Consider the following 26,607-nt stretch of genomic DNA (forward strand, 5'->3'; position numbering starts at 1 on the left):
TGTCATGCAACTCCAAATGTCTATGCCAAATTGAATGCTAAGCACTTTGAATGCATTAAATTAAGTCAGATAATTATCTCATGAGATTTTACTATAACCATTTTAGGGCAATTGAGCAACCTCAGATTCATAGAGGCTAAATGACTTGTCCAATGTCTAGTTAATGTCTGAACTGAAATTCAAATAATAACCTGGTTGATTTTGAATCCAAACATTTAATCCTGAGCTAAAATTTTTCTGTTACTGTTATCGATATTTATTGAATATTTAGGGATGGGGTTATAAGCTTAAAACTCAATTCCTTCCATGATATAGCAATAACAATCTATTGCAATTTTAGGTATTCAGATTCACCTCATACATTATTGATTTATTTTAATTTTTTTAAATTTCTTTTATTCATATGTGCATAAAATGTTTGGGTCATTTCTCCCCCTTTCCCCCCGCCCCCTCCCTTTCCCCCACCTCCTCCCTCTCCCCCCTACCCCCTTGCTACCAGGCAGAAACTATTTTGCCCTTATCTCTAATTTACATTATTGATTTAAATAAATAATTGTGTTAGTATTCTTAAGAACACCAACCTCATTTTAGAACAGAGCTGGTTTCCCAAAACTTTATGGTAACTATTCTATAAATGAAAATTATAAAGGTTACAGGGTTGAGGATAACAAAGATATACAAAATATCTTGGCAAATTTATAGGAAAAGATTAAATGTATATATAAAACCTGAAAAATCATGACTATGGCAACTTAACATTATTATTAAAAGTAGCTGCTTTCCTGAAATGAAAGGAGGCTATGAAAAAGAGCAAAAATTTTTAAATGGAAATGATTTGATCTTATAAATAAACATCTTGAAGAGAAACAGTGAGGAATTATAAAGCTCAATTAAATATTTCAACTCAGTAGACAATAGATGAGAATGGACTAAGTGCATAGGCATTCAAAGTGAGCTACACTTTACCACTTATGGATCCCTGACTTGCTACAACTCCTGGGTCATTCATATCCCAGGCTTAGCCTTTACACAACTCAAGATCTTACTCTCAAAGGACATTTTCTAGTCCTTGAAAAGGGAAACCAAAATATTGCAGGAAATTTTATATGTCCATTCAGCCTAACAATCACCAATGTGATCACTGGTGGCTTTTGAAACTTCAAAAGCTACTTATATTTAGCATGTAAACATACAGATATCTATAGAACACTTTGGGTGCAATGCTTTACTATTTATTGGTAGAGAAAAATCCAATCTATAAATTCATTTTACTGTAATACATTTATTGTATAGGCCATATTACATCACTATCACAGTTAGTAGCTGTGTGCACCGTCATGTTATTAGGATTAAGAAACTGATCTAAAAATCAGGATAAGGGTAAGGATCAGAAAAAACAGGTAAACAGGTAAACAAGATAATGTGCTCTCATCATTGATGTCCCCAAGGCAAGGAAACTTATGAGCATAAAGGAATAAAGTTTCTGGAGTATATTACAGGTCAGGATAAATAGCAAAGAGCAGAGTGCTGTGGCTGTTGTGTGGTTTTCCAGTAGTTAAACAATGTATTAAATGTATAATGTGATATAAGGCCTTGAATAAATTTTGAAAGCAAATATGAACCAAAGATAAAATGATAATTCATATTGTTTCATGTTTGGGCTTATGTCAAAATACTGAGTAAAAATAAATAACACAAATACTATATGTTGGTGCTTCTCTCCCAGCTCTCCTTCACAGGCATATAACCTAGTAGAGTGTGATTAGATTATGAGCACAGCACTTCTTTCCTTTAAATCCTCATTATATAATTTAAGATCTTGTAAATAATAATCATCTAGTAATGTTTACTTATGGACAAATTTATACATGATTACTAAGCCACAATCAGGATTTTCTACAGAACATCAGATTCTGTCCACCAATACACATCATGGGCTGTATCTGCATATGTGTGAAGCTGCCTGAAAGCTGAAGCTCAGATCAGAATGCATCTCCTCTGTATTCTGGCTTAGAACAGTGAGACACAGGAGAACAACACTGTGCACATCCTTTTCTTCTTCTAGATTTACTAATAAGGTAGGCCACTCTTTTGGACTTAAGGAGAAGTAGAGATTGGTAGAAAGCTAAGCATAAATGCTGTTCTAGTCAAAGTCCCTGCACCTTGGTAATATGAGATGAAAAAAGTGCAGGATTTCCTCTAATCACCATACTAGGTGTTGAGACAAAGCCAAAGGTGATGTAAAATCTGTTTGTTGTTGTTGTTGTTGTTTTGTCCACCCAACTCCATTATGCAGTGAATGGAACTAATTAAAGAAAGTGCAGGTACATAAGAGAGATGGTTAAAGAAAAGTGTAACACCTCATTCTAACTTAGAAAATTCCAACTTAGAAAATTCTTGAAACCAAAAAAACACTGATGAAGCAATTGAAAATTTTCATCAGGGTTAGTCCAACACCTGTCCACACAGGAAGGATTTAGGTACCAATTCAACCATAGAAAACAAATTATCCTGAGCCAAGTGCAGTGGCCAAGCTTGTAATCCTAGCTACTCCAGAGGCAGAGTTCAAGAGGATTGCAGTTTGAGACCAACTTGTACAAAAAGTTCAGAGACCCTATCTCAAAAATACCCAACACCAAAAAGGGATTATGGAGTAGCTCAAATGGTAGCATACCTGCCTAACAGCAAGTGTGAGACCCTGAGTTCAACCCCCAGTCCCACCAAAAACAAACAAACAACAACAAAAAAACCCCAAATAACCCCAAGGTCTTAAATTCATAAGAACCATAAAACATTTATTGGATAGCTAACAAAATAATTTCATTATGATTTAAGAGACTAAGAAACTCGTTCTAACCAGTACCAGTATCTGTAGCACTTATAAGTTCACATATCAAAAACAGCAAAAATAACTCCTGCATAATTTATTATCAGAAAAATTTAATTTCTTCTATATATTAATATTCATCTGACATTAAGTGATTATACATGTAGCAATGAGAGTTATATTAATACTGTATTTTACATATTTGTTATCAAATAATCTATAAACTGCTAGTCTAGACATCATGAAAGCTTAAAACATATACAAACACCAAATTACACATCGAAAAAACCATAAAATAATCACATTTATCCACATATACAGTGAAAGATGTTAAATTTTGGAGAAAAAGTAGACTGGAAGGATAAACTCTAGCATGTCTACTCAAAGGGCTATAAACTGCATTTTGTTCCTGGTCAGTTCCAGAAAGCTCTACTTAGACACTTCTCTTGGACACCATAACTGATATTCTGCACACCTCCCTGCGAGCATACACTGTGGCTGTGTCAGTAAGCCTACATCCTGCATTTATGTTCTCCGAGTTTGTCTCTTCCATTTTTGTTTCCATGGGGACCTAGAATGATGCAGACCAGCAAAGCTCCTTGCTCTTGGCTCAGACATCATTTGGCACAAAATTTCCAACATATGTGTGTCTGAAATTATGTATTCTATGCATGTGTAATTGATATCTGAAGGGGAACATGTGAAATACATTTTTCCTGTGAACTTTAAGCTGCACAGCTGTTTTTGTCAGCTTATTTACAGGGATAAAATCAAGCATTTTTTCCATTGACAGTATCATATAATCTGTAAGGTTGCAAATATGCTGTTCAAATATTCCACACATAAAAATACACATAAAATGCAAAATAAAATAATTCCTTTTCAACATAAAATATTAATGAAAGGACTGAACATATGGAGTAGGGTAAGTGGACAGATGGCAGTCCCCTTGCCCTAGAAGAGCACAATCATGCTGTCTTCTAAATTTACACAATTATGTGAGTTAAAGTAAAGCAAAGTTGAAATTTACTTCAATATTCTTTTCCCTCTCTTTCCTTTGATGGAAAAAAGCATATATACACATATACATATAATTTTTAAATTAGAGGGTCCCATGGGGCAGTTAAAAATAATGTTCATTCCTCAGAGCTACCAAAGACAAACTCCTTTAGCCTCCATAATCTTTCAGATATTTGTACTTTTCTTTATTCATTGAAAGATTCTGCCATGATAAATAAGTGTTGGGTCATAAAAAGGTTATAATACAAAGCTTGCCTTGCTCTTGTTGCTGTCTTTACTGAATAAAATGAAAATTAAAGAAGGAATGAGGAAAGAAAGAAGAGAGGGAGAGCAGGAGTAAGGGAAGGAACAGATGGAGGAAGAAAGGGAAGAAAGAAAAATAGAAAAATATTAAAGAAATGAAATAAAGAACAAAGGAAAAATTTGTAATATCATTTAAAGATGTCTACTATGTTCAGTATTTTCCTATTTATGAGTGGCCTTCGAAAATAAAATAACGAATTTTAAGTTTGTGATAATATTTGTAACATTAGGAAGCTCCAGCCTGATGTGGTGACACACATCTATAAACCCAGAAACTCAGAAGATGTAGGAAGAAGAGTCATGAGTTTAAGACCATCCCCAGTCCCTATCTCAAGCAAAATCAAAACAAAAAGGCTAGGGGCATCACTCAAGCTATAGAGCACTTGCCTAAGAAACATGAGGCCCTAGGTTCTATCATCACCATAGGAGAAAAAAAAAAAGAAAAAAAAAACCCTACAAGTTACCATAATTTTACTGAGTTAATTTCTAACATCCACTTTGTCTTCAAACTTGCTACATAAAACATTAACGAAACCACCAAAAATAAACAGTTAACACCAAGAAGTGTATACTATCAAAGCATTATTTTTAAAAACTCCTTTTATTAAAACCAGATCTGTGTGGATAGCTCGTAATTGCAAAATAGTTTCATAATTTCATTTTAATTAAGTTTTTCAATATGTAAGGGAAATATTCATTTGAATTTATAAATTTGGCTAGAATAATTTTAACCACCTCTTCCAGATTGTATTTTCCCAAACTGGCTGCAACACTGCATGCTTACATCATGTCTTAGGAACCTCTTTCATCAGGAAGTGAGGTCTGTGTTTTCTGTCTTTGAGACTGGGCAGGCTTGTGACTATGGCAGAATGGAGCTCTAGTCTTGAGGCTCTAACATAAAATGTTGATAGAGCTTGCTCCTGTTGTTTACCAGGCTCTTGTTCTTAGACTCCTGCCATCATGTAGTGAGGAAGCCCACAGAGCTTGTGGAGCAGCCATGTGAAGAGAACCACTAAGAAAGCAGAGGTCAACTGCTGTAAGCCCAGCTCCAACTGGCTTACAAGAGACTTGATCAAAATGAATGATTTTTGTTTTATAAAGCTTGATTTGGTTGGTTATGGAGAAATAGGTAAATGAAATTTTATTATACTCAAATGCTTTAGCCTTAATCACAATTTTATCTATTTGATTACAAATTCTCAATCTGACTCTTAATACAAAGGAGACCACTTTAGAATGTGGAATAAACAGGAAAGTAGGCTTGAAGGGCAAGCTTCTTCTGAGAAAGTAAAAGAAAAATATATTCCAGACTAAGAAATCAGCAGAGGATGACTGTTAGAATTTCAGCATTACACTCAATAGACATGATAGTGGGAGTAAGAGAACATGCATCAGATTCATGGACAGTATACTTAATATTTAGAATTTTATTATCTAAGCTACAGAAAAACCTACCAAAGGATTGTGTGTGATGAACCATACTCTTTATCAAGAGTGAGTTGGAGACAGGACAGGAATGAAAACAACAAAACATGTAGAGCAATTTAAAAGGAAATAGCAATGATCTAGACAAGAAGTATAGATGACCAAAAGAAAGCAATGGTATAGTATAAGGAGTAATAGGTCAGAGTGTTAAAGAAGAATCCAACCTGAGAGGAGAGAATAAGGTAGAATGACTTCCCTTTTTCTGGTTTGAATTACTATTATGATTGCTATTAAGCAAAAGAATAAAATGTGAAAGAGAATATAGTATTGGGCAGATATGTAGTTGGAAACGAGTGCAGTGTAACCAACTTAAATTGTGATTTGTTAATTTTGTGGGCAAACCTGCTGCCCATGAGAGAAACATATTTTATTTAAAACTATCTCATTTATTGTTTCTCAGGCAGAACTATAGCTGAGAAACTAGTTTCACATATATATATATAATTTCATGTATATATAGTTTTATACACATGTACATGTACATTCAGCAATGTTTTTTGAATTCCTTGTTTGTTGTTTCTTACCTCACTATTTTTTAAATTTATTTTTAAGTTGGTATATAAGAACATTAAAATTATACAGAGTAATACTAAAGTGATATTTTGGTATATGTATATATTGTATAATGTTTAGGTCAATTTAAATATATCTACCTTCTCCTGTACACTCTGCTCACTTAATGAGCACTTTCAAGTCAGGTGTATCAAGTTAAATCCAAACTCTGCTCCTTATAAGTCATTTGTCTTAGGGGCCATTTGATTAGCATGATTGGGACAAAGCCAAATAGTTAAAGGCAAAAATGCAAAAGGAAATTTGAAAAATAATAGTGAAAAATTCAGGATTTTAAAGAAAGAAGGATTCCTTAAATTTAAAGTTTACAAATACAAAAAAATGTAGAAACTTATAAGCAATAGAGGTGCCTTTTTATGCTTTTTCATCTATTCATGTGTAGCTGTGTGTTAAGCTGTGGACAGGTTAGAGCTAATCCATGAAGGTCAGTAGTAGGATCATTTGGTCAAATAATTTATCTAAAGCCAGATATCTTTAAATATGATAAATAGATTTTGAAATTATTCTTTAATCCAAATTATTATAATCCCAATTACTTAATTTATTTGAGAATCATTTTCCCTGTTGTAAAACTTGACTATATTAATTCTCATCACAGGCTTTGATGTTTCATATGTAACTGGCCCATCACTGTTTATAGAATATATTTTATACTCTTTAATATTAATCATTACACTCAATTGATGAAAATTGTAATTATAGTCATGTAGAATAAATGCAAATCTTTACAAATTATTTGTGTATGGGTCAGAAAATAAATAGATGCAGATATATTTGAAGTCAATATGATCTTAATTTATGAAAGTCTATTTATTATAGGGAAAAGAATATAATCTTCATATTTTTCTACAAAAAGCAATTAATTGACTATTTAATTTAAAAAAATCTAGATACCAATATGAGACAAGGTCTCAAATTGACACCAATTTAGGATAAAAATTAAAACCCAGTAAAGTACGAAGAGAAAAACAGGACATAAACCAACTTTTACTTCAATGTCAAGTATAAACTAAGCTCAAGTAAAGTAAAATATTATTATGAGAAACAATTCATCAAATAATGTTTGATGAACTTACACTGTGCAAAAGCACACAAAGATATAGAAGATAAGCATCATCTTACAGCAGAAAGATGACAACATAAAAAGAATATAGGAGCACTTAATATGTTTGAAGAGAAAATTTCCTACCACATGCCTATTGTATCTAGGTACTGAGATGGTACAAGGTAATTGTGTGATTAGAAATAAATGAAAGTATGCCAAGGAAAAGGAAGGAATCACTCTTATTATTGAAATATCCACATTGATTTAGGTAAAACAACTTTGTGGTCATACAGTGAAAACATGAAATTCATTTTGCATTTCTATTTGAATAATGCAATCACCAGAACCTTTTCACTCTAAAAAATGGAAACCTAAATCAATCTTTACTAAAATAAAGAGAAAATTTGCTGGTTAACACAACTGGAAAAAATGCTAGCATACCTCATAAAATCACAGCATGCCTTGAGTATTTCTGCTTTCCTTTGCAAACTGGAGTGATTCTCCCAGTTGTATATAGGCATTTTTCTTGCTGGGGAAATGTGGTCAGTATAGGTTCAGTTCAGCTACATCAACAGAAAGGAAACATTTTATTTTTTTCCATCATCTGTGCAGTATTTCCAAAAATGCTTCTGGATATACATTTATCATTTATTCCACAATAAAATGGCTATTTCTGGTTTGATTACATAATCATTTCCTTTTATTAAACACAGTAGTCATTTGAACAGGTTGCTGTTTCTCCATGTGTTTACTGGTCTACAGCCATTGACAAGAGTTAGCCTCAGTTATTTTAGAAATTCCATACACTACTGTTTCCACAAAAATAATAAAGATTTCTTTAACAGAAAAATAAGGTCTTTCTTCAAACTATTATCTTCACTCAGATAAAATTTTTAAAAGGATAGCTTCTTAGGTATTATTGAAATCCTTTTCTATGCTACCTATGTCCCCAAGAGATTAATTGATGTGTGGGCTTATTAGCAGTAAATTGTGAAGGAATGCTACTAAAGGCATCCTTGATAAATGTTTGAATTACCTATTTATTAGCTACACTATGAATGCAGTAACTTGTAAATTATTGAGCCTAGCACAAATAATTTTAACTAACCACATAGGCCCAAGAAAATGTAATTATCACATGTTAATTTATATGGCTGTTTAATTATTTCAGTGGTTACCACACAAGGGTAAAGAGGAGAAATCAAGGTTGGGAACAGTGTTTTAAAAAGTATCAACTTAGGAGAATTTTTTAATGACCTACCTTTAATAGCTGAGGATTGAAATAATACAATATGAAACTCAAGTATAAGTCACTTAAACTTCTAACCCGACAGGGTAACAGGTATTAGACTTGCCTTTCTGCCTTATTTGTTCAAGAACTGTGTGAAATTACATGAAACAAATGTTTCAGACATTAAAGAACAGATAAGAAGCTCTCTTAAAAAAAAATTGAGCCAACCTCCACAATTACAATTGCTTTCTGCGTGATGGCACTTCTGAGACCATGGGCAAGTAGGAGAGAACTCCAGAAGATTCCAGGTGTCCAGGCTTCTTGTTAGGTTGAAAAGACAAAGATAGCAACACAGGGAAGAGGGGCAGAGTTCTGGAAACAACTCCAAAAATGTGCAATATGCATCTTTATGTCTGGTGGTAAAACAGAAATAAATCTAAACCATTTTCAAAGGTCACAAAGAGCTATGAAGTTCAAGTTATATCCAGAGACCATAAAGAAACCATGGTTGCTACAGTTCACATCTTAAGTGTCCAAGCTAGCCTTGGGAGTTGGTTGAAACATAAAGAGGTACAGCCTAGCAGGAAGTCTTCCAGTCATTGGAGACATGACCGTGAAGGGGATTGTGGCATCCAAGTCCCCTGTTGCTGTCCTTTTCACTTGCTGGCCAGCATGAGGTAAGTTGCTTTCTTTTCCACACACTCCTACCATAAAGTGCTTCCTTGTCACAGACTCAAAGCACCACAACCAAATGTACATGAGCTGAAACCTCTACAACTATGAGCCAAAATAAATCTTTTCTCTTTATAAGTTGATTGTCTCAGGTGTTTTTGATAACAATAGAAAGCTAACACAACAATGAATTAACTGAAAGCTACTCTACACCCATATCAACTAAACTGTATAAATGAGCCTTGAATATGACTCAAGTGCTACTTAAATAAAAGAAAGGCAATAAACACTTAAGGCCCCAACAACCTAGTATATACATCAATCAGTATCTAATCAAATGCTATGAGTACCAGGAAATATTTTGGGGATGGGAGGTGAGACACAGTCTTTCCTTTTGTAGCTCAATCTGGCCTGGAACTCTCTATAGAGCCAGCCCAGTCTGACCTTGTATTCACAATCCCCCTGCCTCTAGATACCAAGTTCTGGGATTATAGTTGTGACTTGTCACATCCACTGTGAAATGAGGATGACAATAAATAACTATAAATATACCCAGAAATGGCAGAGTTGGTAGTAATACAGATACAATTGCTAAAATAGCCATTATAAAAATGTCCACTTACTTAAAGGAAATATGATGCATTGAAAAATAGAAAAAAACCAAAGGAAATGAGTAAAAAATCAGTATATGACTAAAAAAATTTGCTAATTGAGATTAAATTGGATTAAATGCTTTAAAACAGTGACTGAGAGATCCAAGATGGTGGACAGGATAAGGAATCAGAATCCTGAGCTCTGTAATTTCAGAGACCAGTTTGATATGTGGGATCTACACTTGGGTACTTCTAATTGTTTTTAGCCAACTTAATAACTACCAACATACTAGGTACACATAAAATTCAAGGACTGACCCTTAAAACAGCTTTTAATTGTATCTAAGAGCCAGGGAAATCCTGGCATGGCACAGCCACTCATTTCTCTTCTTTCTTTCTTTCTTTCTTTCTTTCTCTCTCCCTCTCTTTCTCTCTCTCTTTCTTTCTTTCTTTCTTATCTTTTCTTTAAAAAGCAGAAGATAGAGCCTCAAAAAGAACTGAATTCTGCAAGATGCTAGACCCCTAACCTGTGGAAAGCCTACCTATCCCCAACCAGGCTGAACCCAGTCTCAGTCAGTGTCTGTCTTGAGAAAAACTGCAAGCCATTTCTCCCCACCAGCCTGTTTCAAAGCTGCCTGTGTAAATCTGCAGACCCAACAGGTGAGTGACACATACCACACATGACTCCCCTACCTCCAGAACATAATCCAGCACAGTTTATGGACAGATTGAACCACCTCCCTGCAACAAAACTGAGAAACATAAACAGTGAATTGTAATCTACCACTGACAGTGTGGGGTGTTACACTGAACCTACCTGGGAGAACAAGGGTGCTCAGTGAGTGAAGGCAGGGTGCTGAGAGCAGGGTTGGGGCAACAAGCCAACTTCCCAAAGTGAAGACATTGTGGATTGTTGAGCTAATCTGGTGGGAGTGAGGGTGGTGTACAAAACTGAATTTCCCCACTTTGCTGGGGGAGCAGCTGACCAGCCAGAGTGGCAGCAGTAAGGCAATGCAACTGCCACCTGGCAAAACAAGAACAGATCAGACAACCTTGCACAAACTGGTAGTGAGCTACCACAGGTCCCACCTCAACCTGCCCTATGGACAGAAGGAACCAAATACTGCCTTCTGATGAGACTACCTCAGAGCTCCCGCTTCTAATAGATGGCCCATAAGACCAAGGAAAGCAGGGACAAAAACACTTCAGCTGCATTCCACCCCCAAGCTGTCCAAGTAGAGGGGCAGCACCCTTTTCCACATAGTCCAGAATATCAAGCACTAATACCAGGACTAGACACCAAAGGAATAAGTTTAGAACTTCTGCCAAACTGACTGAACTTTTTATTGTTGTTTGTGTAGATTTTTTTAATTAATTTTACTATTACTGTTTTCTTATCCCTATTCTTACCCCCTTCACTTTCTCTCCTCTTCTTGTTCTACAATGCATTGTTCAACCCCTCAACTATTCATTCTGCCTCTTCTCATCTACTGTCTCCCCCTATCTTCACCTCCCTCTCCTTTCCTTCCCCAACCTGTCACCACATTACCCCTCCCTCCTACACACTCACTACCCACTGACTAGCCTACTGTACTAACTATACACACACCCAGTCCTCTGCAATCCCTGACACAAGCAACCTCCACTACAAGAGCAAAACTACACACAAAAACACACAAGTACTACAAAACCCATCAGCCTGCACACCTCTTTTCCCATTCACTGCACCCCCCCCATTCTATACTCCCCTTTTAGTGTCACCTTTATAAATTACCCAAGGTTCTATCACTAGCCAAACAACCATTACACCCTCCCAACTCCCACTGTTCTTAGATATTACCAGCAAAGGGTTTTCTATAATATGTAAACAAATGGTCTGGCATTGAACCTGTGAATTTGTCATTGCTAATTTACATTTCCAAGCCAGGGACAAAAAATAGCACATCAATGTAGTTAACAATTAAGCCAGTTACAACACAGCAATTAGATCAAGGGAAAGAAAATAGGTGATTAAAACTGCCAACTAACCAATCAAGAACATAGGAGCACAGCGCCAATTAGAATGATGGTGAAAGAAGAAGGGCAGGAAAGTGTGCTCCTCAAAAGAACAGTGCAATAGAGGATTTAATGGAAAATGAAGAAAATGAATACCCAGATCCTGACCCCAATAGAACAATGATAAATATCACCAATAAGCTCAGTGACATCAAAAAAAAATCTCTCAAAGAAGAAATCATGGACGAGAACATTAAGAAACACATGGAGAAGCTATGAGACATGGTTAACCAGAAAGTACAAGATGCACTCAGAAAATATCAAGACACCACGTATAAAAAAACTTGAGAAGACATAGAAACATCTAAATGAACTCAGAGAGTACTTCCACAAACACCAACATGAAACAAAGGAGACTATTAAAAAAGTGATACATGAAATAAAGAAGACAACACAAGAAATGAAAGAGGAGTTTAACAAAGATATGGAAAATCTCAGAAAAAAAATTCAAACAAAAATCCTGGAAATAAAAATTCCTTTTAATGAACTAAAAAATACAGTGGAAGGCCACTCCAACAGCAAGAACAAGTGGAAGACAGAATCTCAGGGCTCAAAGATAAAAGAGATGTTAAAGCAAAAACAGATGAACTTTTAGTCAAACAACTCAAGAGCTATGAATGGAATATGCAAGAACTCAGCAATGCCATCAAAAGACCAAACCTGAGAATCATGGGCATCAACGAAGGAGAAGAGGTGCAAGCCAAAGGGGTACATAATATATTCAACAAAATAATAGCAAAAAATTTCCCAGACCTTGAGAAAGAGTTTCCTGTTCAGGTACAGAAAGCCTCCAGGACATCAAACAGACTTGACCAAATAGAACCTCTCTGTGGCACATTATTGTTAAAACACCAAGCACAGAGAACAGAGAAAGAATATTGAAGGCTGTAAGGTAGAAAAAACAAATAACATGTAAAGGTAAACCCACAATACTCAACTTCATACTATACTACTATAGAGCCATAGCAATAAAAACAGCATGGTACTGGCACAAAAACAGAGGTGAAGACCAGTGGAACAAAATAATAAAGACCAGTGGACCTGGCAATGATTCCAAGCAGCTAAACTCAACTAATTTTTGACAAAGGTCCCAAAAACATTTGATGAAGAAAAGACAGTCTCTTCAATAAATGGTGCTAAGAAAACTGGTCGTCTACCTACAGAAAACTGAAACTAGATCCATGCCTGTCACTCAGTACTAGTATCAACTCAAAGTGGATTAAGGACTTTAATATCAAACCTGAAAGCTTGAAGCTAGTACAGGAAAGTGCAGGGAATACATTGGAAGCAATAGGCATAGGCAAGGACTTCCTCTGAAGAACTCAAGGACTCAACAACTAAGACAAAGGATTGACAAATGGGAATAAATGAAATTAAAATCTTCTGCACAACAAAAGAAATGGTCTCTAAATTGAAGAGACCACCCACAGAATGAGAGAAAATCTTTGCTAGCTAGACATCAGACAAAGAACTGATAACCAGAATATACAGGGAGCTCCAAACACTAAACTCAAAAAAAAAAAGACCCAAAAAAGAAATGGGCAACTGAACTAAGCAGAACTTTTTCAAAGGAAGAAGTTCAAAAGGCTAAAAATCACATAAAAAAATACTCATCATCCCCAGCCATAAAGGAAATGCAAATCAAAACCACACTAAGATTCCACCTCACTCCTGTTAGAATAGGTATCATCGAGAACACCAACAACAACTGCTGGTGGGAATGAAAGCCAGTACAACTATGGAGAACAATATAAAGGCTTCTTAAGAACCTAAACATAGATCTGCCATATGATCCAGCAAAACCATTCCTAGGGATATACCCAAAGGAATGTGACTCAGGTTATCACAAAGCCACCTGCCTACCCATATTTATTGCAGCATTATTCACAATAGCCAAACTATGGAAACAACAAACATGCCCCACTACCAACAAATGGATTAAGAAAATGTGGTATTTATACACAATGGAATTTTACTCAGCCACAAAGAATGAAATTTTGTGGATGGAACTGCAGAACATCATCTTAAGTGAAGTTAGTCAGGCTCAGAAGGTCAAAAATCACATGTTCTCTCTCATATGTGGAATATAGAGCTAAAACAAATGCTGTAACTACTGAACGCATAGGAGGGGTAGGGCAAGGGGAGGAAACCAAAAACTTGAATGTGGTTGATGTGCTCACTATATAGGAATGAATATAGTAATCTTAAACTAGAAAAGGCCACTATGGGAAGGGGACTAGGGAGTAGTGAAAAGGTCTGGTAGAGATGAACCAATTTGGCTTCTAAAACACATATGCATGGAAACAACACAAGGAATCTCCCTGTATAGCTATCTTTATCTCAAACTAGCAAAAACACCATTTTTTTTAACTATCATTTTTGGTTTTTTTCTACAAAATCATAAAACAGGAGGGTGGAATAAGTTCTGCCAGGAGGAATGGGGGGGGAGGTGATAACAGGGGGAGGGGGAGGTAACTCAAATAATGTATACATAAGTAAGTAAATGCAAAAATGATACATGTTGAAACTGTGCCAGGATTTGGGGAAAGGGAGGCAAAAGAGAGCAGTGGAGGAGGTAAACTCAAGTATGATATATTTGATACATTGTAAGAACTTTTGTAAATACTCCAGTGTACCCCCACCCAGCACAACAATAATAAAAAATAAAACAGTGAATAAAGTTGTATTTCCTGATTACTATGGAATTGCATTGTGCATAAATGTTTCAAAATTATACAACTAAACTAGGTAAATATTTTGCATATTTTTGACTTTAAAAATAAAGTACTGTTATTAATTTACCCAACAAACAGATTGAATGCATTCTTTTGCTTTGTAGCCGACTTACCTCAAACTTGTGATCCTCTTGCCTCAGTCTCCCAAGTGTTGAAATTACAGCCATACACCAAAACACCCAGCTGAAAATGTTCTTAAATTTCACCTTTGTACTCAATAAAATATAATACAAAAATGAAAATCAAAGAAGTCTCCTGCTCCCCTGAGATGTGGAAATAAATGGGGGCTACTGAGAAAGCAGTCTTGATGTCTGAACAGAATTAGAGTATTAAATCCATTCACTCTTTTTATGGTCCTGGATTTCAAATGTGTTTCCTGAGCAAAACCTATAGTAGATTCACCAAAATCTAAGCCTTAGAAACCAGTTCTCTGCTGGTAAGTTGAAGTTATACAATAAACATCTTGGAAGTCTCAGTAATAGCTAAATTCTCTAATTATGTGCAGAGCCAGAAATTGTACTATCTGCATTGAAACACACCCATCTTGCATCCAGGCAGAACCTGTTCTGCCCTTTTTTCTAATTTTGTTGAAGAAAACATATAAACAATAATAAGATAGCATTTTTACTAGATGAGATAAGGATAGCTATACAGACAGATTCCTAGCATTGCTTCCATGCACAAGAGTATTACAACCTGAGTTGATTCATCTTTATCTGACCTATCCACTACTTCCCTGTCACCTTCCCATATTGACCTCTGGCACTTTAAGGCTACTGTATTAGCTTCTCTGCAGTGGGGAAATCAAACATGTTCAAGTTTTTGGTTTCCTACCTATCCCCATTCCTCCCATATGTGCTCTCCCCTTAGCATGTGACCCAAGTCCAAAAACATTACTGCCTTTGCCCTAGATCTAAAGTCTGCATATGAGGGAAAACACATGATTTTTGGTTTTCTGAGTCGGCTAACCTCTCTCAGGATGATGTTCTCCAGTCCCATCCATTTACTTGTAAATGATAAGATTTCATTATTCTTTATGGCTAAGTAAAATTCCATTGTGTGTAAATACCACACTTTCTTGATCCATTCATCAGTAGTGAAGCATCTTGGTTGTTTCCATAGCTTGGCTATTGTGAGTAGCATTGCAATAAACATGGGTGTGTAGGTGCCTCTGGAGTAACCTGACTCACATTCCTTTGGTTATATACCTAGGAGTGGGATTGATGGATAATATGGCAGGTCTATCTTTAGTTTTTTAAGAAGCCACCATATTGTTTTCCAGAGTGATTTCACTAGCTTGCATTCCCACCAGCAGTGTATGAGGGTTCCTTTTTCCCCACATCCTCACCAACACCTGTTTGTGGTGTTTTTGATAATAGCTATTCTAACAGGGGTGAGGTGGAATCTTAGTGCAGTTTTGATTTGCATTTACTTTATGGCTAGAGATGGTGAGCATTTTTTCATGTGTTTTTTGGTCATTTGTATTTCTTCTTTTGAAAAAGTTCTGTTTTAGTTCAATTGCTCATTTCTTTATTGGTTCATTGATTTTGGGAGAGTTTAGTTTTTGGAGCTCCCTATGTATTCTGGTTATCAGTCCTTTGTCTGATGTATAGCTGACAAACATTTTCTCCCATACTGTGGGTAGTCTCTTCAGTTTAGGGACCATTTCTTTTTTTGTGCAGAAACTTTTTAATTTTATGAAGTCCCATTTGTCCAATCATTTTATTGGTTGCTAAGCTGCTAGAGTTCTATTGAGGAAGTCCATGCCTATACCTATTGCTTCCAGAGTATTCCCTGCTCTTTCCTGTACTAATTTCAGAGTTTTGGGTCTGATATTAAGGTCCTTGATCCATTTTGAGTTGATACTAGTACAGGGTGATAAACATGGGTCTAGTTTCAGTTTTTTGCAAGTAGATAACCACTTTTCCAAACAACATTTGTTGAAGAGGTTGTCTTTTCTGCAGCATATGTTTTGGTGCTTTTGATAAAATAAGGTGGGCATACCTGTGGGGGATTCATAGCTGGGTTCTCTATTCTGTTCCACTGGTCTTCAGCTCTGTTTTTGTATCAGTACAATGATGTTTTTATTGCTATTGATTTGTAATATAGTTTGAAGTCAGGAATGGTGATACCTCCAGCATTGCTCTTTTTGCTAAATATTGCCTTGGCTATTTTCAGTCTCTTGTGTTTCCAAATGAACTTTAAGATAGATTTTTCAATCTCTGTGATGAATGTCATTGGGATTTTGATGGGAATTGCTTTAAACATGTAGATTGCTTTTGGTAGCATAGCCATTTTTACCATGTTGATTCTACCAATCCATGAGCACAGGAGATCTTTTCACCTTCTGTAGTCTTCCTCAATTTCTTTCTTCAGGGGTTTATAGTTCTCCTTGTAGAGGTCATTCCCATCCTTTGTTACTCCAAGGTAGTTGATTTTTTTTGAGGCTATTGTAAAAGGAATTGTTTCCATATATTCTTCTCAATTTGTTCATTGTTGTCGTATAAAAAAGCTAATGATTTTTGTAAGTTGATTTTGAATTCTGCCACCTTGCTGAAGCTTTTTATCGTGTCTAGGAATTTTTGGGTAGTGAGTTTTTGGTCTTTAAGACATAGGATCATGTCAGCTTGAAAATAGGAATATTTTGACAGTTTCTTTACCTCTTTGTATTCCTTTCATTTCTTCTTCTTACCTAATTGCTCTAGCTAGGAATTCCAGGAGTATTTTGAATAGAAGTGGGGATAGTGGGCACCCTTGTCTTGTTCCTGATTTTAGGGGAAATTGTTTCAATTTTTCTCTATTAAGTATGATGTTGGCTATAGGTTTGTCATATGTAGCCTTTACAATGTTGAGGTACTTTCCTTCTATTCTTAGTTTTCTTAGAGCTTTTATCATGAAGTGGTGTTGAATCTTATCAAAGGCTTTTCCTCCATCTATTGAGATGATCAAGTTGTTTTTTGTCTTTGCTTCTATTAATGTGCTGTATTACATTTATAGATTTGCATATGTTGAACCATCCCTGCATCCCTGGGATGAAGCCAACTTGGTCATGGTGAATGATCTTTCTGATATTTTGTGGATTCAGTTTGCCATTATTTTATTGAGGATTTTTGCATCAATGTTCATTAAGGAGATTGGCCTCTAGTTCTCCTTTTTGGAGGTGTCTTTGTCTGGTTTGGGGATGAGAGTAATCTTGGCTTCAAAAAACCAGTTAGGCAGTGTTCCTTCCCTTTCTATTTCATGGAAAAGTTTGAGGACCATTGGTATTGGTTCTTCTTTAGAGGTCTAATAGAATTCAGCAGTGAATCCATCAGGTCCTGGACTTTCCTTTTTTGGTAGACTCTTTATTGGTGCTTCAATTGCATTTTGTGTTATAGATCTATTCAGGTGATAAATATCCTTTTGGTTCAATTTTGGATGGTCATAAGTATCTAGAAATTTGTCCATTTCTTTAAGACTTTCAAATTTATTGGAATAATAGTTTCTCAAAATAATCTCTGATGATTCCCTGGATTTCCTTCGTGTTGTTATTATCTCCCCTTTTGCATTTCTGACTTTACTGATTTGGGTTTTTTCTCTCCTCATTTTAGTCAGATTTGCTAGGGGTCTGTCAATCTTATTTATTTTTTCAAAGAACCAGCTTTTTGTTTCTTTGATTCTTTGTAATTTTTTTTATTTGTCTCTATTTCATTAATTTCAGCCCTTGTTTTTATTATTTCTCTCCTGCTTATTTTGGGTTTTGCTTGTTCTTTTTTTCAAGGAGTTTGAGATGTGGCATTAGGTTATTGATTTGAGATCTCTCTGTCCTTTTAATATATGCACTCATGGCTGTAAACTTTCCTCTTAGGACTGCCTTTGTTGTGTTGCATATGTTCTGGTAGGTCATGTTTTCATTTTCATTAATTTCCAGGAAACTTTTAATTTCCTCTTTTATTTCATTGATGACCCACTGATTATTGAGCAATGTGTTGTTCAGCTTCCAACTGTTTGCATGTTTTCTACTGTTGTTTTTATTGATTTCTAGTTTTAATGCATTGTGATCAGATAGAATGCATGGGATGACTTCTATCTTCTTATATTTGCTACAGCTTGCTTTGTGTCTAAGATATGATTGACTTTGGAGAAAGTTCCATGGGCTGCTGAGAAGAATTTATATTGTGTAGAAGTTGGATGAAATATTCTGTAGATGTCAGCTAGTTCCAGTTGATTTTATCCAGTTGATATTGTGTGATTTAGTTCTAGAATTTTTTTATTGATTTTTTGTTTGGATAACCTATCTATTGATGATGGGTGGTATGAAAGTCTCCCACTACCACTGTGTTGGAGTCTACATATGCTTTTAGGTCCTTCAGAGTGTGTTTGATGAAATTGGATGCACTGATGTTGGGTGCATATAGGTTGATCATTGTTATTTCCTGTTGGTGTATTTCTCCTTTTACTAATATGGAGTGTCCTTCTTTATATCATTTGATCAATGTAAGTGTGAAGTCTATTTTGTCTGAGGTAAGTATTGCTACTCCTCCCTGTTTTCTGGGGCAACTGGCTTGGTAAATCTTCTTCCAGCCTTTCACCCTAAGCCAGTGCTTGTTTCTGTCAATGAGATGGGTCTCCTATAAGCAATAGATTGTTAGATCTTCCTTTTTAATCCTGTTTTCCAAATGGTGTCTTTTGATGGGGGAGTTAAGTCCTTTAACATTCAGTGTTAATATTGGTAGGTATATGGTGATTCCTGTCATTTAGTTGTTTTTGTTGTTTCAGGGTTGGATTGTGTGCATCTGAGTTAATGTTACTTTATGATTCCTTGTCTTTTCTTCCTGTGGTTTGGTGCTGCCTGTCCTCTCATTGTTTTGTTTGCCTTCATTTTTGTGTGCAGAATTCCTTGAAGAATCTTTTGTAGTGGTGGCTTGTTGGTCATATATTGTTTTAGTTTCTGCTTATCTTGGAAGACTTTTATTGCTCCATCTATTTTGAGTGATAGTTTTGCTGGGTAGAGTATCCTAGGTTTGAAGTTGTTTTTGTTCAGTGCCCAGAATACCTCATTCCATGCCCTTCTTGATTTTAAGGTTTCCATTGAGAAATCTGCTGTGACTTTGATGGGTTTACCTTTATATGTTATTTGTTTTTTCTCTCTTACAGCCTTCAATATTCTTTCTCTAGTCTCTGTGCTTGTTGTTTTAATGATAACATGTCATGGGGTAGTTCTGTTTTGGTCAAATCTGTTTGGTGTCTTGGAGGTTTCCTGTACCTGAATGGGCATAGCTTTCTCTATATTTGGGAAATTTTCTGTTATTATTTTGTTGAATATATTATGAAACCTTTTGCTTGAACCTCTTCTCCTTCATCAATGTCCATGATTCTCAGGTTTGGTCTTTTGATGGAGTTGGTGAGTTCTTGCATGTTTCTTTCATAGGTCTTGAGTTGTTTCACTAATAGCTCTTCAGTTTTTCTTTTATTTTCCATTTTATCTTCAAGTTCTGAGATTCTGTCTTCTGCTTGCTCTAGTCTGCTGGAGTGGGCTTCCATTATGTTTTGTATTTCTGTTTCGTTCTTTTTTTCTGAGGTTTTCCATATCATAGGTCACTTCCTCTTTAATATTGTCTATTTTTGTCTTTAATACACTTATCTCTCTCTTTATAGTGCCTTATGCTTCACTTTGGTGTTTATGTAGGGCTCCTATGAGCTCACTTGTTTCTGTGTCTTCTCACATTCTTTATTTTTGGTGTCTTGAAATTTCTTGAGTGCCTCTTGTATGTTTTGGTTAACCATGTCTAGTAACATCTCCATGAAATTCTCAGTGATTACTTGCAGGATTCCTTCTTTGAGGTTGTTCTTGTGGGTATCACTGGGTTCCTTGGCTTAATTTTTCTTTGTTTTGTTGGAATCCAGGACTGGGTATCCATTTTCTTCATTTCCCTCTGAATCCTGTATTAAATTATTTTTAGGGGGAGAATGGTTTCCATCCTTTTTTCATCTTCTTATTGCTCCACATGCAACTATGTTCTTGTTAGGCTAGTTGGTGGTTTCAGTCACCTGTTTTCTTTCCCTGGTTTAACTTTGGTTTGTGGCTGTATTGGGTTTGTAGCTAAGTGTGTGTGTGCTATTTCTGTCCCTGGTCTGGGTATAATTTAGTATTAGCTAATTCACAATAGTAAAACTAACAACAACAACAAAAAAAAAACCCAAAAGAAATCAATGGGAAGAGATGAGCAAACAAACACAAACAAACAAGAAACAAACCAAACAAACAAATAAAATAAAAATTCCAGGTTCAGCAATAGACTTTCAATTTTAGTTTAAGTTTTGGTGTTACTCCTTCAGCATCCAGTCTTGGTGTTGGTATTTAAACCAAAGGTCTGTTTTAGTCTTGTCAGGTGGTTGGGTAGTGTTTTTTCTTTTTTTCTTCTTTCTTTCATAGGCAGCTGCTTGGTTAGCTCCTCCTTAAGTGAGGTGTGGCCGTGTAAGTTTGAATGTTGTCCTCAAGTTCCAGAATCAGCTCTGTAGTCCATCAGCTGTCCTGCTTTGGAGTTAGGTTTTCACTGTGCTTGTTTACTAGGGGCTTGTTACTTTGCCTCACTCCCTTTCTCTGGGGTAAGGTCAGTGATCCTTTACCTGACCCCCTGTTGTCAGTGTGTTGTGATAGTATGCTGTTTGTTTTTCATTTTCAGAGCTGTTTGACTTTGGATGTTGCTGACTGGCACAGGGGATGAGCTTTGTGGACTGTTACCTGCCCTATTTCAGCCAGGGGCTTATCACTCACCCACTGTCAGTCCTCCTGCCTTTCCAGTCTTTGTTTATTGAAAGTAAACTTTACTGAAAGTTCACATAGAGATTAGCTTCCCACCCCCTCTGCTATGTGCTAGTTATCAGTTCATTGTTTATTGTTCAGTTTTTTTGTTTGTTTGTTTGTTTGTTTGTTTTGCAGGGATTGGTCAGTCTGCCCAGGGGCTCTGCTGGTTTATCCCAGGGGTGGCTGGGGAAATAAAGTGTGAAGCTTTGTGTTCACGTGATTGGTCTGCTGAATGTCTCCCAAGCAGGTTTGAGCTGGCAATTTTCAGTGTAATGTGGAAAAGCTTTCTACAGGCTAGGGGCTCAGGGTATTGAAGTTTTGATTCTCCTTGGTGCTTTATTTCTGATAAGTATGGCTCCAGCGTCTCAGCAAGGTTTGTGATTCACGGAGCTCATGCTGTCTGCTTCTGCACCCTAGTGACCATCTTGGATCCCTCTTGAGAATGATTTCTTAAACAAGCAAAAGCATTAACCATAAATAAAAAAGCATTGTATGCTTAACAATATTTTAAGAACTTTTTCTCAGCTCTGTCTAAAACTCTACCTACACCATTATGAGAACTCTTCTGGTAGTCAGAGGAAAGTTCTCTGTGAGGCCATCTAAGGAAGTGGTGATACAAATCTCTCTGGTGATGCTAAATTTCCCCCAGGAGGAGAAAGACTAGTATTAGAATCCTAAGATCTGGGAACTGGATGAATCAGGACCTTGGGAAAAATAAGTAGTATACAGGTGTCAAATAAGTTTGATGGAAGAGGACTATGGTGCACCACTTTAAATGGACCCAGTTTATGAAAATGTTTGCATCAGTAGTTTTGAATACTTCCAACTGGCTAGTTGTCTGATAACAAGTTGGTCATACTAGACATCCTCCATCATAGCAGAAATAAGATTTTTTTCTCTTTAATCCTTTTATCAGTTACTATCTGTCACATATTCTTCTAACACCTGAGAATTTAGTGGTAAACAGAATGGAAAAGGTAAATATATAAAATTCACATTCTAATTAGGAGTCAGCTAATGCATAATAGAAAACATATGTCATAAAATTTAAATTTTACTACATGCTAAGAAGAATTTTAGAGAATGGTAAGAGATGCCTATAGTGAATTTTGATTTCTTGCCATTTTCTTCCTTACTCCATCAGCTGTGCATACCCAGCAACTCACTTCACATAAGGGGTCGTAAGAGAATGACTCAAGAGAAGTCTATGGCCAAATGATAGAAAATTCCATGACAGATAGCATAAGGCGATCATTATTCAAAAACTGCTAGCTTTATAGAAAAGTAATAAAATGTCCTGTTGAAAGTCCAGCATTGCAGAAAAGCAGGTTTCCCCTGACAGTTTGTGACATGACCATTAGCATAAGCTATTTACTTAGAACCAGTTTCCCACAACTTAGTACTTTTTACACTGACAAAATACTCAGTTCTGAGAAATAAGAGAAACAACATCTTCCTCCAGACAGTTTTTAAAACCTAAACCCTATGCCTGTGACTTTCTGGGGCAGTCAAATGTTCTCAGTACACCTGGGGTTTTAGGACTTACTTTGTATTATAGTATGAACAAGTTGCAGGATGCAAAAATAATAAACAGAAATCAGTAGCATTTATATACAATTATAGCAAACTAGCTGAAAGAGAAATCAATAAATTTATTCCTTTTGATGTGTTTTCAATGGGAAGAATATTTCAAACTATGTACTCAATAGTATTGTAAAAGACAAATGTCCTAAATTTGAACAATATCTGTATGAAATTATATACAGATAATAATAAACATGTTGTAAATTATGTTGAAAGAACTAAATATAACTCATTTGGAGAAGGTAAGAATATCTTCTTAGTTTTGTATGAAATACATATATTATTTTGTTTGAACACTTAAGACATGAAAAGTCAAGTAATTTTTAATTCAGATTAAACATCAGGTTTTATTGAATAGCTAAAAATAATTTTATATCTAGTACCAGGATATGTTTAATAAATAGGCATTCTTAATCACTGCTGGTATGAATCAAAATCCAAACAAGATTTAGGAAAATAAATTGGAAAACTGTATGAAGAATCTAAAAAGGTGTCCTAAAAATCACATAATATTTTCAACTCATTACTAAAAAATATCTTAATTTCAACATAATTTATAAGCAAAAATCTATAAATTAAATAATTATTTAAATAAATAAGTTATTTATTTATGCAGATGCAGACAATGAAGGATATTTCCCCAATGAAATATACAAACTTGATAAACAAGAGAGCAATATTGTAAGGACCCAAAAATGAATGGATGCCTCTTTTTTATTTAAATAATTATTACAATATTAAATAAGTACCTACCATGAGTCAGTATTCAAGGACTGAGATACAGCAGTCACCATATAAATGTAATGCTTCTAGTATCTAGAAACTTACATGTGTGGGGAGATAGACAATAAATAACAAGATGGCATAGATGATGCTATCATTAATATGAAGAAGGGTGCCAGTCCACATAGGGTAGTCAAAAAAGATGTGTTGGATAAACTGATAGCACACGAACAAAAGTGCTGTTCCCTTTGGACAACAGTAAAATAACCTTGTGATTTTGGTTTATTGACAATGACAGAGACTGTATGCTGAGCTAGTATGGAGACAAAAGAATCAAGTTTCCTATACACTTGATATGAAGGACAGTGGCTTTAGAATCCAGCTCCAAGGACTCCAAATCCTCATGTTAAGAATACAGACAGAGGAAAAGGGTAAGGAAGAGTAATAAAGGGGGTTAGAATGATTCAAGTACTATATAATTGCAGGTAAAATACCAAGGCAAACCCTACAAAACAATGAACAGACACTTAAACAATGCAGGACAGGAATTTAAAGCAGGTCATTTAAAGGGAAAACACTAGTGGGAGGGGTGGGTAAATGAAGAAGGTAAAGGAGTATGAATATGGTTGATGTATTTTCTATGCAAGTATGAATATGAGATATTGAATTCTGTCAAACTAATTTTAAGTAGGGTGAAAGAGAAAGAATAATAGAGGGGTTGAACCAAATGGGAGTACAATATTTGTATATATGGAAATATTGCAATGAAATCCCCTGTACAACTATCTTATATTAATAAAAACTTTTTTAAAAAAAGACTAAATGGAACTGGTCAAAAATGATTTTCTTAAGGTTCTTGCAAATGTTTGAGGATGAGAATGGGGAGTGTTGACAAGATGAGACGAATGTTATTTGACCTCCAGGACTACAGTCTCTAATGACAGATGGCATTTAATCCTACTCCTCGTCACTATGTGAACTGCTGGCTTTGGTTCTAGCAAAAGTTCCTTCTATCCAACTAGTTAAGAAGGCTTAAGATTTCTTAAAACAACATAATATTAACAACAGATAGATTTGATCATTATAGAAATCCATCAGCAAAACAAATAAGCTCTAAACTCAGTGAGAAAATTCAATAAATAATTTCTTAAATTAGGACAACCAAGAAAAGAATTGCATACATTTCCTTCCAAATATGTGTGTTCACATTGGTTTCTTTTGTTTTCTTCAACTGTCACTATACATCCTAGTATAAGGAAATAAACTTCTAAATATTTTTATAATGTTATAGTCTTTAAATGAGGGAAGAACATTTCATTTGTTGTGCTTCTTATTTATTTATTCATTCTCTACTCATTCATAATAATTACTCTTTCTAAGCTATGTTTATTTATTTTCCAATTCAATCCCTTTTGAGACAATTTTTTAAATTTCCTAACAGATTTATTTTGTTCTTTTTGTGGCTGATAGTGAAACACTTACTAGAAAATGGAAGCACTAAATATCATAAAAATTATATCAAGAAGATTCTAAAGTAAGCTATTTTGAGAACAAAAACAACAATTTTAAATTCCAATTTCTGACAGTTAAATGTCTTCAATACGTGATTAGTACACTGATTCAGTAAAAGCAAACACACTCTATGGGAGATATTGGAAAGACACTGAAGGTTTTGGAATCATATATCTTGGGAAGTGCTGTATTTTTACACTCTGAAAAATTCATGCACATTTCTTTTGAAATCTTAGCAAAAGAAGCTTCTATCTTAATAAGCCATATTTATAAATCCCCTACCAGATAAATTGTTTGGGAAAATAAGTCTTTAAAAATTCGAAAGTGGAAAACTTACTGTGGTACACTGACACTTTTTTCTAATAGAATATTATAACAGACATCCTTAAGGTCTTCTCTTCCTCATTTCTGTCCACACTGTGATTCAAAAGCATAAGGATCCCTTCCATTTCATGATAATAAAAAGACAGACATGAGGAGAAAGGAATAAAAATGTTCTGCTGGATTATTTTCCTTAATGAATTTTACATTTCACAATGTGCTGTTGACAAAAGAAGTTTATATTATTGTTGTTATTTAAAAACAAAAGCCTTTTTTTCCCTGCTTACTTTACAAAGGAATCTCTCTGAGGCATCACCCAACCAGAAAGGATTCCATCTTTAACCACCTAAGTCAGCCACATGAGTTTCATAACTATATGATTCTTTTCCTCCTTTCTCAGGGTTTTCAAAGTGTTGGGACCAAAAATAATACAAATCCACATGAAATTACCGTATGCATAAATGTGTGCTTCCAAACTCTGTAAGGATTTCTAAAAGACAATATAATCAGGTTACCATCTTTGTATAACTTACCCCAGTGAGGGGAGCTGTCTTTTCCTCTTAACGTCACAATAAAATAGAAAGAAGCAAAGTAACTGAGGACATGATTTCTAGTCCTGAAGTGTGAAGATGCCCTATTATTTTCTCTCCTACTGAGCTGGGTAACAATTTGGATTGCTTTACTAGCTACTGTTGCTCAAATAAAAATAATTAAGACAATGCCTTGGTGAAACAGTCTAACAAAAATTAAGACTCCCAAACATAATGGAAAGTAGACCAGCTTTTGTTTTTATATTTGACTGTGAATTGAATGTTCCTCAAATATTGTTATTAGCTGACTTATATAAAGAATGATAAACACAGATTTTTAAACCCAGATTTTTCTTGTCTAGTGATTATGAGTTATTAGAAAGATTTTTCTAATGATAAATTGCATAATGTAGACAGATTTTCTTTGAGCGTTTTAAAAGCCATGTAAGTTATTTGCCATTATGATTATAATGGATCCTTCCTTAAAATTAGGAAACATGACTATTATTAAATAAGATTAAAATATTAATATGGAATTTGCATATGAGTTGCACAGATATCTTGTGGAAAAGACCAAGCAAAATAATTTTTTGCCATATTGTGAAATCATATAA

Source organism: Castor canadensis, chromosome 3 (assembly GCF_047511655.1).
Source record: "Castor canadensis chromosome 3, mCasCan1.hap1v2, whole genome shotgun sequence".
In the NCBI taxonomy this organism is placed as follows: domain Eukaryota; kingdom Metazoa; phylum Chordata; class Mammalia; order Rodentia; family Castoridae; genus Castor; species Castor canadensis.